The sequence below is a fragment of the Eupeodes corollae genome, chromosome 3 (assembly GCF_945859685.1).
Source record: "Eupeodes corollae chromosome 3, idEupCoro1.1, whole genome shotgun sequence".
Lineage (NCBI taxonomy): Eukaryota > Metazoa > Arthropoda > Insecta > Diptera > Syrphidae > Eupeodes > Eupeodes corollae.
This window is the reverse complement of record NC_079149.1, coordinates 20,683,359-20,695,167: the sequence shown is the minus strand read 5'-3', so window position 1 is coordinate 20,695,167 and position 11,809 is coordinate 20,683,359. Positions and strand designations below refer to the sequence as shown.

Genomic DNA, 11,809 nt, shown 5'->3' with positions numbered 1-11,809 from the left:
GATTCATAAACTAAAAAAACACTGCAAAAAAAGAACTGTAAAGAAGATCTTCATGGGAAAATATCTAAACCAAAAAAACTATTTACACCAAATTATAGGTGATAGGTACCTCGCCCTTAGATAGATTTTTGAATCTTAAATTTCTTAGAGTTAGATTTCACATCGAAATAACAAAAAAATAAATATCACCCTTTAAGTTTCTCCAAAAAAGTCAATCCTCATCCAAGAATTTCTGCCTCATGTGAAAATCACAAAAAATATCTTCACAGAACCTTAAGCTTTGAACAATAGAATTTATTATTCTTTCTGTGCCATATTAGATATAATTCCCTTAAGAAGCCAGGGAAGCAAAAAAAAAACTATTCACAAATCTTAGGGGAACGTTGTTGCTTCTATACAAAAGTAGGTATACCTTCCTTCCAACTTATGCCTGCTTATTTTTCTTATGTACAATCGGCAAAAGGCAAACAAAATTTTAAGAAAAATTCCCACTGATCCAACCGATCCCTTCCTTTCACTTCCTAACCATCGAAATCCTTAACCAAAATATAACGATTAGATAATGTATCTATAAGATTGTATATTGTAGAGCCGTGGTGGTGGTTTTTTTAATTTCATGTATATAAATTCAATTAAAAATTTCACAACATACTCGTACATATTTTTGTATGTTCTTTCTATAGGGTGCATCGTTGTACGTATTTTATGTACTTAACTTTATAGGAACACACTAAAAATTTTGGTGGTTGAAATGTTCGATATGAAAATGACGGCCAAGTATAAATACGATCAGCATTTCCAATGATCATCGCATTTCTTGTTTGCAACTCGAAGTCGACACAACCAACAACGACTACGATTGAGTTTAAAACTTGAGTGTGGTGCCTCTCTGGTGTGTGGCCCTTTCTGAGGCTGGTTCTCAAATTGGGCCGAAACTTGGAATTCATTTAAAAGAACTAAAAAAACTATCTGTGTGCATAAGTGAAACTTGATCATAAGAACTCCAACAACTGTAGAAAAAAAAAACTAAGTGAATTAATTAAATAAAAAGAGAAACTTTATCCAGAATTTCCAATCTCGAATCAAAGTGAAGTGCAAAGTGTATCTGAGAACTTAAAAAAAAAAAAAAAGTATCTATCTATCTGATTGTGTGTATCTTTGTGTTGTTGAAAGTGACAACAGCAACGACGACGACGATGACATTCAACGAAAGAGAAAGTTAAAAGACATTCTAAAAAAGCAAAAATAAACTAACGTAATAAAAACCAAACATAATAATTATTATGATCATCACCAACAAACTATCTAACTTCCCATACATAAGTACGATAAAGCAATAGATACAGATACTTTTTTCATATCCCTCTCTCAATGGATGATGGATGCAGCAAGGTGTATAATGATGATGACGATTATGATAAATTCAAATTATTTATTATCATGAAAATATTCTTCCGTGGAAAATGAAACTTAGTAACGTAGTCATCCAACCGAACAGCAAAGCATAGCACAAACCGTGCCTCGCTGCCGCCGTTGCAAGGGATTTTCTATATCTATATACCTTACAGTGTTTTACTTAATTTGATGGATTAACCGATGTAACGAACCCACTGTAAGTACTTATATCTTATATCTTTTTTTAAGTTTAATTCAATGTGCGGTCTTTTACTGCACAATTCTTATACCTATAGATTTGTATCTAGATACTTTTCTGACTATAATTTGCGTGAAAGTTTGAGAATCTTTTTTTTTTGGGGGGGAATTTATATAACATAGAGTATAGAGTCTGGGATTGGAAGTGCGATGGAATTTCGCTTGAGACATACCTATACACGAGTTTCGGTGAAAGTGACAGGTTTTATGGATATCTTTATAGATATGGATAGAACTTCAATGCGGATTTTGTGTATTCAAAAGGGATAAAAAGAAAGATACCAGTTCTTCTTTTTTAGATACTGAATGTTGAGTTTATTATTCCAGACTTGTTCTGGATTGAAATGAGGTGTTTGCAATTGACCCAAATTTCGATGATAAGTTAAGAAGACTTGAAATACATTACTTTATCAACTTATCTAGGTATGATTTTTATAGGACTCCGAACTTAGATATGCAATTTATTGCCCATTAATTTATTAATTGAAGCTTAACCAATGAGTTCTGTAGATACAAGATAGATAAATTATAAATTTTGTATCTTTTATAACTCGCAGAAAGCCTTGGCTTGATTTCATATAAATTAACAGATATCTATCGGATTGTATTGAATTTTTATGGTATAAAATGTCTTATGCCTATTGGCGCCATCACCCAATTAAATGTTACTCAATTTATGTATAATGTATCTATTGCAATCGATTTAAGTGCCAATTAAAAATCCTATAAAATATTTTCTTCTTTTTCATTTTGGTTTGAAGTTCAAACTTCATAATACTTCTTTAAGAGAAGTCCAAAGTTCAGATGAGTTTCAGTTTTTTTGTTTTCTTTCTTGACGACACATAAAGTTGTTTGATTAATTTGCTTATTTTTTGATTAAATTTATAGGATTGAAGTTTTTTTTTTTGTTTGAGTGAACTGATGACAGGCTACACATAAATCGTGACTGCAATCAAATAATATTTTTTTTTTAAATACATATTTTCATGTATTATGGTGATTAAACAGAAGAATGAAAAGAGATATCAATTATACAATGACATGTTGATATTTTATTTATTTATTTTGTTGATGATACGTAGGGTTGCCAAAGTGATTGAAAATACTGTCAAAAAATAATTTCTTAGTTTTACAACAGCAAAAAAAGAATTTTAATAATTTATTAATTTGTTTCAGTTTAAGTTAACTTGAAGTTTAAAAAAAATAAAGATTCAAATTCAAAACTTTTAAAAACAGATTGTCAAGATGAAGATTATAAAAAATTAAGAAAATACTTTTTTGTAGATAAACAAAGTGTCAAAATTTTAGTTTTATATATTTTCATTGTTTATTAAAACAAAACGTTGAAAGAATTTATGTTTTATAATTTTCAATTGTTTTTTTTTAAAGATTTTTTAAAACTATACAAAAATTAAAATGTATTACTTTGTTTTATTTTTAGTTAACTTGATCTAAATACAAATTTAAGAAAATTCAAATATTTCAAGACAAACTAATTTTAAAACTTTGAAGAAAAACAGGGTTTTTTGGATAAGTATTATAAAAAATTAAAAATATCTTCAAAATTGTAAATTTTATATGTTTTAGTTGTTTATCAAAACAAAAAATGGTAAAAATGTATGTTTACTTACTTTCTTTCAATAGTTTATTGAAAGAAAAAGATAACTTAAAAATACAAATTCCTTAAAATTTTAAAGAAACCAACTTTAAATTGTGTAAAAAATAAGCTAAGAAAGTTTTTAAGACAATTTGCGTACCAAAAATTTGTACGCATTGTTTTTCCTGTCATTATTTTTGTATATTCAAAAATTAACTAGAATTGCATTTTTTTTTAAATTTTACAACTTTTATTTCAAGCCAAATTTATCCATTTTTTAAGTTACCCCAAAATTAAATCAAATCAAGATTTTGAAGCCGTTTAAGGATGTTAAAATATAATTCTTTTAATATTTGAGTTAGAAAACATTTATGGAAAAAAGCTAAATAAAAAATTGTTTAAAATAAAACAAGAATTTTAAATCTCCAAATATATAGAAATTTAATAAATCAAAATTATCAAGTTTTGAAAATCTCAAATGTTTAGTCAATAGATTAAAAAATATCAATCTTTTCTTATTTTTTCAACATGTTTTTATTCATTTTTTAAATAAAAATAACTTCAAACTTCCAAAAATATAAAAATTCAATGAATTGTAATTATGCATTTTTAAAAGTAAAAATGATTACTTTTGTAAACTTATCTTCAAATTTGAAGGAATAAAATTTAAATTGTTGTTTAAAAGTATTTGTAAAATAAGTTAAAAAAGAAATATTTATGAACATTTTATAACTTAGTTTTTATTAACTTTTAGGCTTCATTTCACATCAATGTAGTTCATTTCATATTCTTTTGTATTTTATAAAATGCATTTTTTAAAAGAAAAGATAATATAATTTTATATATTTACTAAAATAAATATTATTCATTGTATTAGAATTCATTTTAAACTATATTTAAATTAACCAATTTAAGCAACATTTCTATACTTTTATAACTATTTTTGTTAGTCTTTTTTTTCTTTACGATTTCATTTAATTAAAACCCAATTTCCAAAAATAATTATTGAATGAATTTTACAAAATTTTGAAACAATACATTTTTTCTTTTTAAAGTTAAAAACGTATGTTTTTTAAAGTCAGTTTGAGCATATTTAAAACAAAATTTTAATGAAGTCAAATTTGTTTGTTTTATTTTATACTAAATGATAATTTATACTGAGTGAAGTATTCAACTATCATTTGTTCCCTCTCAAGTATCTACTTATTGGTCGTAGTTGTAATTTAAACTCAAAATCCAAGTTTTTATTTAATTTCAAAATAATTTGCATGAGAGTTTCATCCAGACTAAGTTCATTGATCTCACATAAGTATAAGTATTATTGTCTTTTTAAATCAAATCCTTGAAAAAAAACACAAAATAAAGAAACCATTGTAAGCTGAAAACGTATCTTAAGCAATAACCCTCAAAAATATTTACTGAACAGTGTTCAGAGTACATGTAAACGAAACCTCAATAAAAATTCCAATACAATCGGAATAAATATTTGTAGTCTTTTGTTGCATATACATATGTATAGTGAATGTAGATTTCGTATACTGTGGGTTTCCCTTAGTTTAAACATTATACGATAAACATTGTAGGTACTGTACCTATACTATAATGCACCCTATTTTTATACTGACTTCCTTCTTTTTCGGACTTGTTGCTTTGTACGAGTATGAAGTTGATTTTATTTAATAGAGTTCAGTCGTTTTAAGAAAACAACAAAAAAAAAATAAACAATAAAATCGTTTCATTGAATTGTTCCCCCCAAAAAATAAACGTGCCTACATTTATAAGAAATCTACATAAAACACACTGTGCGTGTTTATATTTTTTGAAAATCTTTTTGTGGGAAACTGTTTTTTTTTTTGTACAATATTTAGTTGAACAAAAAAAAGTAACAATATTAGAATACTTCAACCGTGAATTTTTAAACAAAACAAAATCCCTTATTTTTAATCATATTATAATCAAACAGGTGTTTCTTTTTTTCTTCAAAATGCATTTTTTTTTATAGCAGGTTGAATGCATTCAACTTAGAATTGAGATGTTATTAGATATCATCCTAAAGATATTGTATCTTTCTATGAATTGTTCATACATTTTATTTGTAAATTACTTAATTTATTCATTGCATGCATAAGGTGTGGGAAAACAACATATTATGTGTAAATTTGAAACGCAAGCTAACAGCAATTCATTAATTCTAATTTTTATTATTTTCATTAATATGAACTCAACTAAAAAATATTCTAGAATTTAACTTTAAAAAAAAAATAAAAAAAATCTGTGTTAAATTTTGTTTCGCCTTAAATTTAGTTCAACATATTTCAAAATTTATTTTCATTTTAAATTGTTAATAACATTTGGAAACAATTAATCTAGAATCATTTAAGAAACAATGATATTTATAAATATTTGATTATTTCATTTTTATATTTGTATATAATTATCAAATTAAAAAATATATATTCAATTTCTGATTCAATTTGTGGTCTATTTTAAATTTTTCTTTCTTCAACAATTCAAAAGTATTAAAGAATTTTATTTTTTTATATATTTAAAAGTAAAAAGATAAATATTTGTTAGGTAACAAAAACAAGACCAAAGACTAATTAAAATAATTTGAAAAATAGTTTAAAGAAAACAAACAAAAACAAAATACAAATAAAAAACTAAATTATGATCTCAACACAATAAATTTTCATGTATATATGTAAATTTGCTTTAAAAAAAAAGATTTAACACATAAATACTTATACAAAATTTCAAGTTTCTTTGATTCTTTCAATTGATAAAAGTTAATCTTTTTCAATTTCAAATCAACATTTTAAAATTATTAGAAAAAACTTCATATTTTGATTTTATTTTAACTTTATATTTTAATAATTTAAGTTTATTACTTAATTAGAAAAGGATTAATTTGTATTTCTCTTTATTTTTGTTTAAATATTTGTTCTCAAATTGTTACATTACATATGTTTTAAAGCAGTCTTTTTTTAATTCAGTTAAAATTAAAAGGGGAAAATATTTTATTAATTACAAAAAAGATCAAAAAATAATAAAATATGATTACAAAAAAAACATTTAAAAAGCAATAAACAAATACAGTTTTATAAAAGTTGGTAATACATTATTTATTTTAACTTTGGTTTTAAGAAACAACTGTGTTTCAAGTTTCTATACCTTGTTCTTTCAAATAAAGTTAATGTTTCAATGACAATCACCATTTTAAAATTAAAAAAAAAAAAATTCAAAATTGAATTTAATTTGTTTGTATTTATATTGTTATTTGATTACTTAATTACGAAAAGATTTATTTTTCTTTAAATTCTATGTTCAAAGGTTTGTTCTCGACATCACATATTTTTTAAACCATTTTTTGAATTTATTTAGATTATTAAAATTAGAATTATAAAAAAATATTTCATTGACTACAAAATTAAAAAACTTATTAAAGAAAACAAACTTCGTTAAGTTAAATTAAAATTATGTTCATATGTTTCCAAAATCTCTTTTTCTCTGACATCCTAGAAGAATTTTGTGTTATAAACTATTATTGTGAACAATACTTTTTTTAAAAATTTCACTAAAATCCGTCCAGCAATTTGAGTTTGATAAAAGAAAAACCAAATAAACTCTCAAATGCAAACCCATATTAATTCTATCCAAAATTCAAACAAAACTACTGAAATAAAACCAGACTAGAAGAACTCCATTTGTTAAAAACTCTTAAGAGAACATGAATTATTGATTTCACATTTCAAAAGTAAATTTTATGCTTATATTTAAGATATTTTACCATGTTTTTTAGAGCGAGACGTAACAAATCAATATTGGAAAAATAACAAAAGTCCACATCTATGAGTACGAAGCTAATTGATAGAAAATATTCCTGATTACTATTTTATTTGTATTGTTTTTATTTATTCACATCAACAATCAATAAAGATTGATTCAGATTCAGTGACACAAAGAGATGGATCAGAAATGGAATTCAATTGAATCAATTAGTTTAAGAAATTCATTCATAAAACGAATTTTCGTTTGTCCTCTTTACTTTATCACTTGATATAAAATTGAAGTTCGTTCTTAATTTTTGTTTATTAAAGATACTATTATTAGAAATAGAAAAAGAAACAAAATTCCAAACATGTACATAAACACAAAATTATAGAAATAATTTTTAATTTTAATATCTTTATCTTTATTTTACTATTTTATTTCAATCCGCTGAATATAAAATTCATGAATATAAAAAAAATGTTTGAGGTTAAATTCTTTTTATTTAATTAAAAATGAAGATAAAATATAAAAGATAATTCAATGTAACTGTAGTACATAGTTAAAACAACACGAACAAAAATATTTTAAGTTTGTGAAAATTGAGAATAGCTTTTAGCTATGGGTTATTCATTGAATTATTTTCTGTGTTTTATCCAGGAGTGGATTGAAGTCGAATTTTAAGTAATTTTAAATAATAGTTTTCCTTGATATAAAATAAGTTTTATTGAATTTTTTAATTGCATTTTTAAATTAATAGCATGTTAAGTAAATAAACAAATAAATAATAATAATAATAAACAAAAAACAAAAAACAATAACTGTCTCAAATACATAGAAGAACATTTGACTTAAGATGTTTGCCCTCTAAACAAAAAAATAATGCACCCTATATTTATACTGACTTCCTTCTTTTTCGGACTTGTTGCTTTGTACGAGTATAAAGTTGATTTTATTTACTAGAGTTTGGCCTCTACACAAAAATTTAAAAATTCAAAATTTATTGCTAACTAAAAAAAATAAATAATTATAAGTTTCGTTAACTTTCAAAAAATATTTCTGGCTGTTTTTCAAATTAACCCGACTTATTCCAGTCATGTCTTCAGTAAAAAGCAAAGAAACCCGTATTCACTGCATTCCTTACTATACTTTTTTTTAAATTTTTTATTTAATTTTCCTCTTATATTAATTTTCTTTTTTGTATTTTATTTTTTATTTTATTCTTTTATTCCTTTAATTACAGATCATCCCACAACAGCTGAAAAACCATAAGGAAAATAACCCCCTTAAGCTATTTCATTTGCTTCCTCCGCAAGAATTTTTCTCATATAATATAAAAAGATAATTTATTATTCATTTTCAAACACCATAGCAATTTTGCTCCAAGGGATTATTGTAATAAAAATTGCAATGCATGATGGTCGACGAATAAAGGGAAGCTACATTTTTTGATAGTCCTTGATTTTTTGTTTTTATTCAACACAAATTCTGGATCAAAATTCAATATTAATTTTGTTCCATAAATTAAAGAAGAAAAAAAAACTAAAATGAGAGAAGAAGGAAACAGTTTTTATCATCAAATATTCAACAAGAAATAGCAACATATACCATCACAAAATAAACAATTTATAAAACCAAAAAATAAAAAAACATTAAAAATTTAATGCAATAATCAGAATAAAATAACAACGAAATAGAAGATAAAATAAAAACATCAACAGTTGACAAATTATCCTTAAATCATCAGCATCGTTATTCGTTACACATCACAAATTAAACATAAACATCACTTAACAATCCATAGACAGCAACAGAAAATCCATCAGATAAACTTCCTCATCGCTTCGCAAAACAACAACAAAACAAAACAAAAATTTAGATACTTTTATGGAATTTATTTTACTTTTGAAAATACAACGTTGATATAATTAGAAATGCGACAAAAATTATTCATCTACATAAATATGAGGATGACGATAAAACCAAAAACATTATAAACTTTTTTTTGGAATTATTTCAACATCAACATCGCATAAACAAAAATACAATTTTGAAATTTGAAATTTCCCACGCAGTACGAGAAAGTAGATGCAAGGTTATGGAACGCTGCCTTCACATCAGCTTAGCACTGCGAAATTGGATCCATATTTTAATTTTTTGGAAGCTTTCAACGAAATTTTACATTCATAAAAATCATACAAAACAATCAACATGGAGGAAAAATAATATCAAGACCTTCACCATCATGGACACAGATAAGAAAAGGAAAGGTATTATAATTTTTGAAAGTAAATTCATGGTACCTTAAAAATAAGGTAAAGATTTTGGTAATCAGAGAAAAAGAAAGATACTAAAATCTTTCAAAAATTACAATTTTGTTAAAAAAATAAAAAAAATTAAAATTAATTAGAAAAAAGTTACATGAGAATTATTTGAAAAAGAGATACAAATATTATTTTTGAGGAAATCATTAGAATTTTCATTTTGTATCTAAAATAAAATATTCTCATATTTAGCTTTGATTACAAAACAAAAATTGTTAAAAAAAAAACTTTTGTTCGTTTTAAATTTGCGTGTTAAATTTTGTTTCTTATAAAAGACTTTTTATCATATTTCGAAATTTATTGTGTTTCAAGTTTTGTTAAATTTTCAAATTTTTCAATTATTAAAGTTCGAGTTTTCCACTTCTAATAATAATCAATTAAACATTTTCAAATTATTAGGTTAGGAAGGTAAAACAAACTCAAATATTTAAATAAATAATCTTGATTTATCTTATAACGAAAATAAAAAAAAAAAAAAAACAATGGAAAATATTAAACCATTTTTATGTCAACAGATTTGCAGGGTATCTTCACGATTTTTAGTTTTTTTTTATAATTTTCTTCAGTTACTTATTTCATAAAAAAAATAGTTTGAGTTAGATTTGTTTATTTTAATTTTTGTTTAAAATATTTTTTTTACTTCTTATTGTTTATTTAAATTTATTTTCTTTTTATTTCAAATCAGTAGGTTTATCATTTCTTAATTCTTCATTTCATTAAGTTTTGTTAAATTATTAAAATTATAGTTTTACATTGGTTACAAAAACGAGAAAGGCTAAAAAAAAATCAATGCAAACAAATTTTGTACGCATTCAAAACAAAACTAAACCTGGTCCTTACATAAAAATAAAAAAAATAAATATTTAACAGAAAAAAACTTTTAACCAGAACCAAAATTAAAAATATTGCTTCTATCAGAAGTGAGAAATCCTTTTAATCCCTTTCACATGCATTACCCTAATATTTGTGACAATGAATTTTTAATAGCAGAACATTTTATAGCATTTAAGAAAAACACATTTAAAAATATCCTACTATAAACTGCCCGCAATCGTTTTCACATTCACTAATTTTAAAGGACACATTTTACAAGTTCTCATTTATGTTTGTAAAAGGACAAAGGTCTTGAGCTTACCTTAATAGCAAAATTCAAATTGAACAAATAAAAATAAATAGAGTCAAAACTTCTTAAATATGTTTATTAAAGAAATAGGGCACTTAAAATAATTCAAAAATGGCGTTTGGTATCTTAATTTTTGTTTCTCCTTTTTATTTTAAAACTATTTTAATTTTTTTTTAAATCGCATTCACGAGAATTCCCATATACATTTTTATTTTATCATAATTTAAAAATTCATTTTTCAAAATTCCAATTTTTTGTTATTGGTTTCATTAACATCTTTTTTTTTATTTGAACTTTATTTTCATTTTTCAATTTTTTTTTTAGTTATGTCTTATTTTCAAAAATAAATAAATCAATAAAATTATTTACATGCAAACGAAAATCCGTCAAAATACAAATCTGATTTAAAAAAATACAAATTACAAACCATCGACATGAAAAAAAAATAATAAAATATTTTATTTAAATTTACAAAATAAAAAATTTAAAAAATTCTAAGTGGAGCATAAAATTAAATATCTGTGAATTGTTATTTGTTTATCAAAAATAGAAGAAAAATCTCTAAAAATGTTTAAGTTTCTGTTTATGTTTTTTTTTTATTTTTATTTTATTTTATTTTATTTTATTTTTATTAATCCAAATTTTAGTTCTTTTTGATTTTGTTTTAATTTATTTTGTTTTGTCTTGTTTCGTTTTATTTTATTTTATTTTATTTTATATTTTATTTCTTTTTAGTTAAAATGTTAGGCTTCTAAAATTTTGTTTCGTTTTATTTTATTTTGTTTCATCAATTAATTTTTATTTCATTAAAATTTTTTAGTTTAAATTTTTAATTGTATTTTTTTTTTGATTTAGTTAAATTTTATTTGTGTTATTTAATTTTTTGTTTCTGTCGTTATTTATTTTTTATTCATGTTTCGGTTTATTTAATTATTTTTGTTTTTCAAGTTTCATTTTATTTCGTTTTTATTTTTGTTTAATTCAATTTTTCGGTTCATCTTTTTTTTGTTATAATAAATTTTTTAGTTCAATTTTATTTCGTTTGTCTGATTTTTATGTTTTTATTTTTAGTTTATTATTTTTTTAGTTGTTTCTTATTTCACGTTTCGGTTCTTTTTATTTTGTTGATTTTTTAGTTCAATTTTATTTCGTTTCATCTATTTTATGTTTGAAATTTTAAGATAATTATTTATTTTTTTTATTTTCGGTTCATTTCAGTTACAATTTTTAGTTCAATTTTTTTTCGTTCTACTTATTTTTATGTTTTAAATTTTTAGTTAATTATTTATGTTTTCATGTTTCGGTTCATTTCAGTTTTTTTTACAATATTTAGTTCAATTTTAT

The 11,809-nt window shown here is 23.1% G+C and overlaps 1 long non-coding RNA gene across 1 annotated transcript; it reads left to right on the top strand.

Moving 5' to 3' along the window:
* The first annotated feature begins 724 nt into the window (after positions 1-724).
* LOC129952273 (uncharacterized) lies at positions 725-9,291 on the top strand. Its single transcript, XR_008782290.1, has 2 exons — positions 725-1,612; positions 8,262-9,291. It is a non-coding gene; the product is annotated as an uncharacterized LOC129952273 (long non-coding RNA).
* The last annotated feature ends 2,518 nt before the right edge of the window (positions 9,292-11,809 follow it).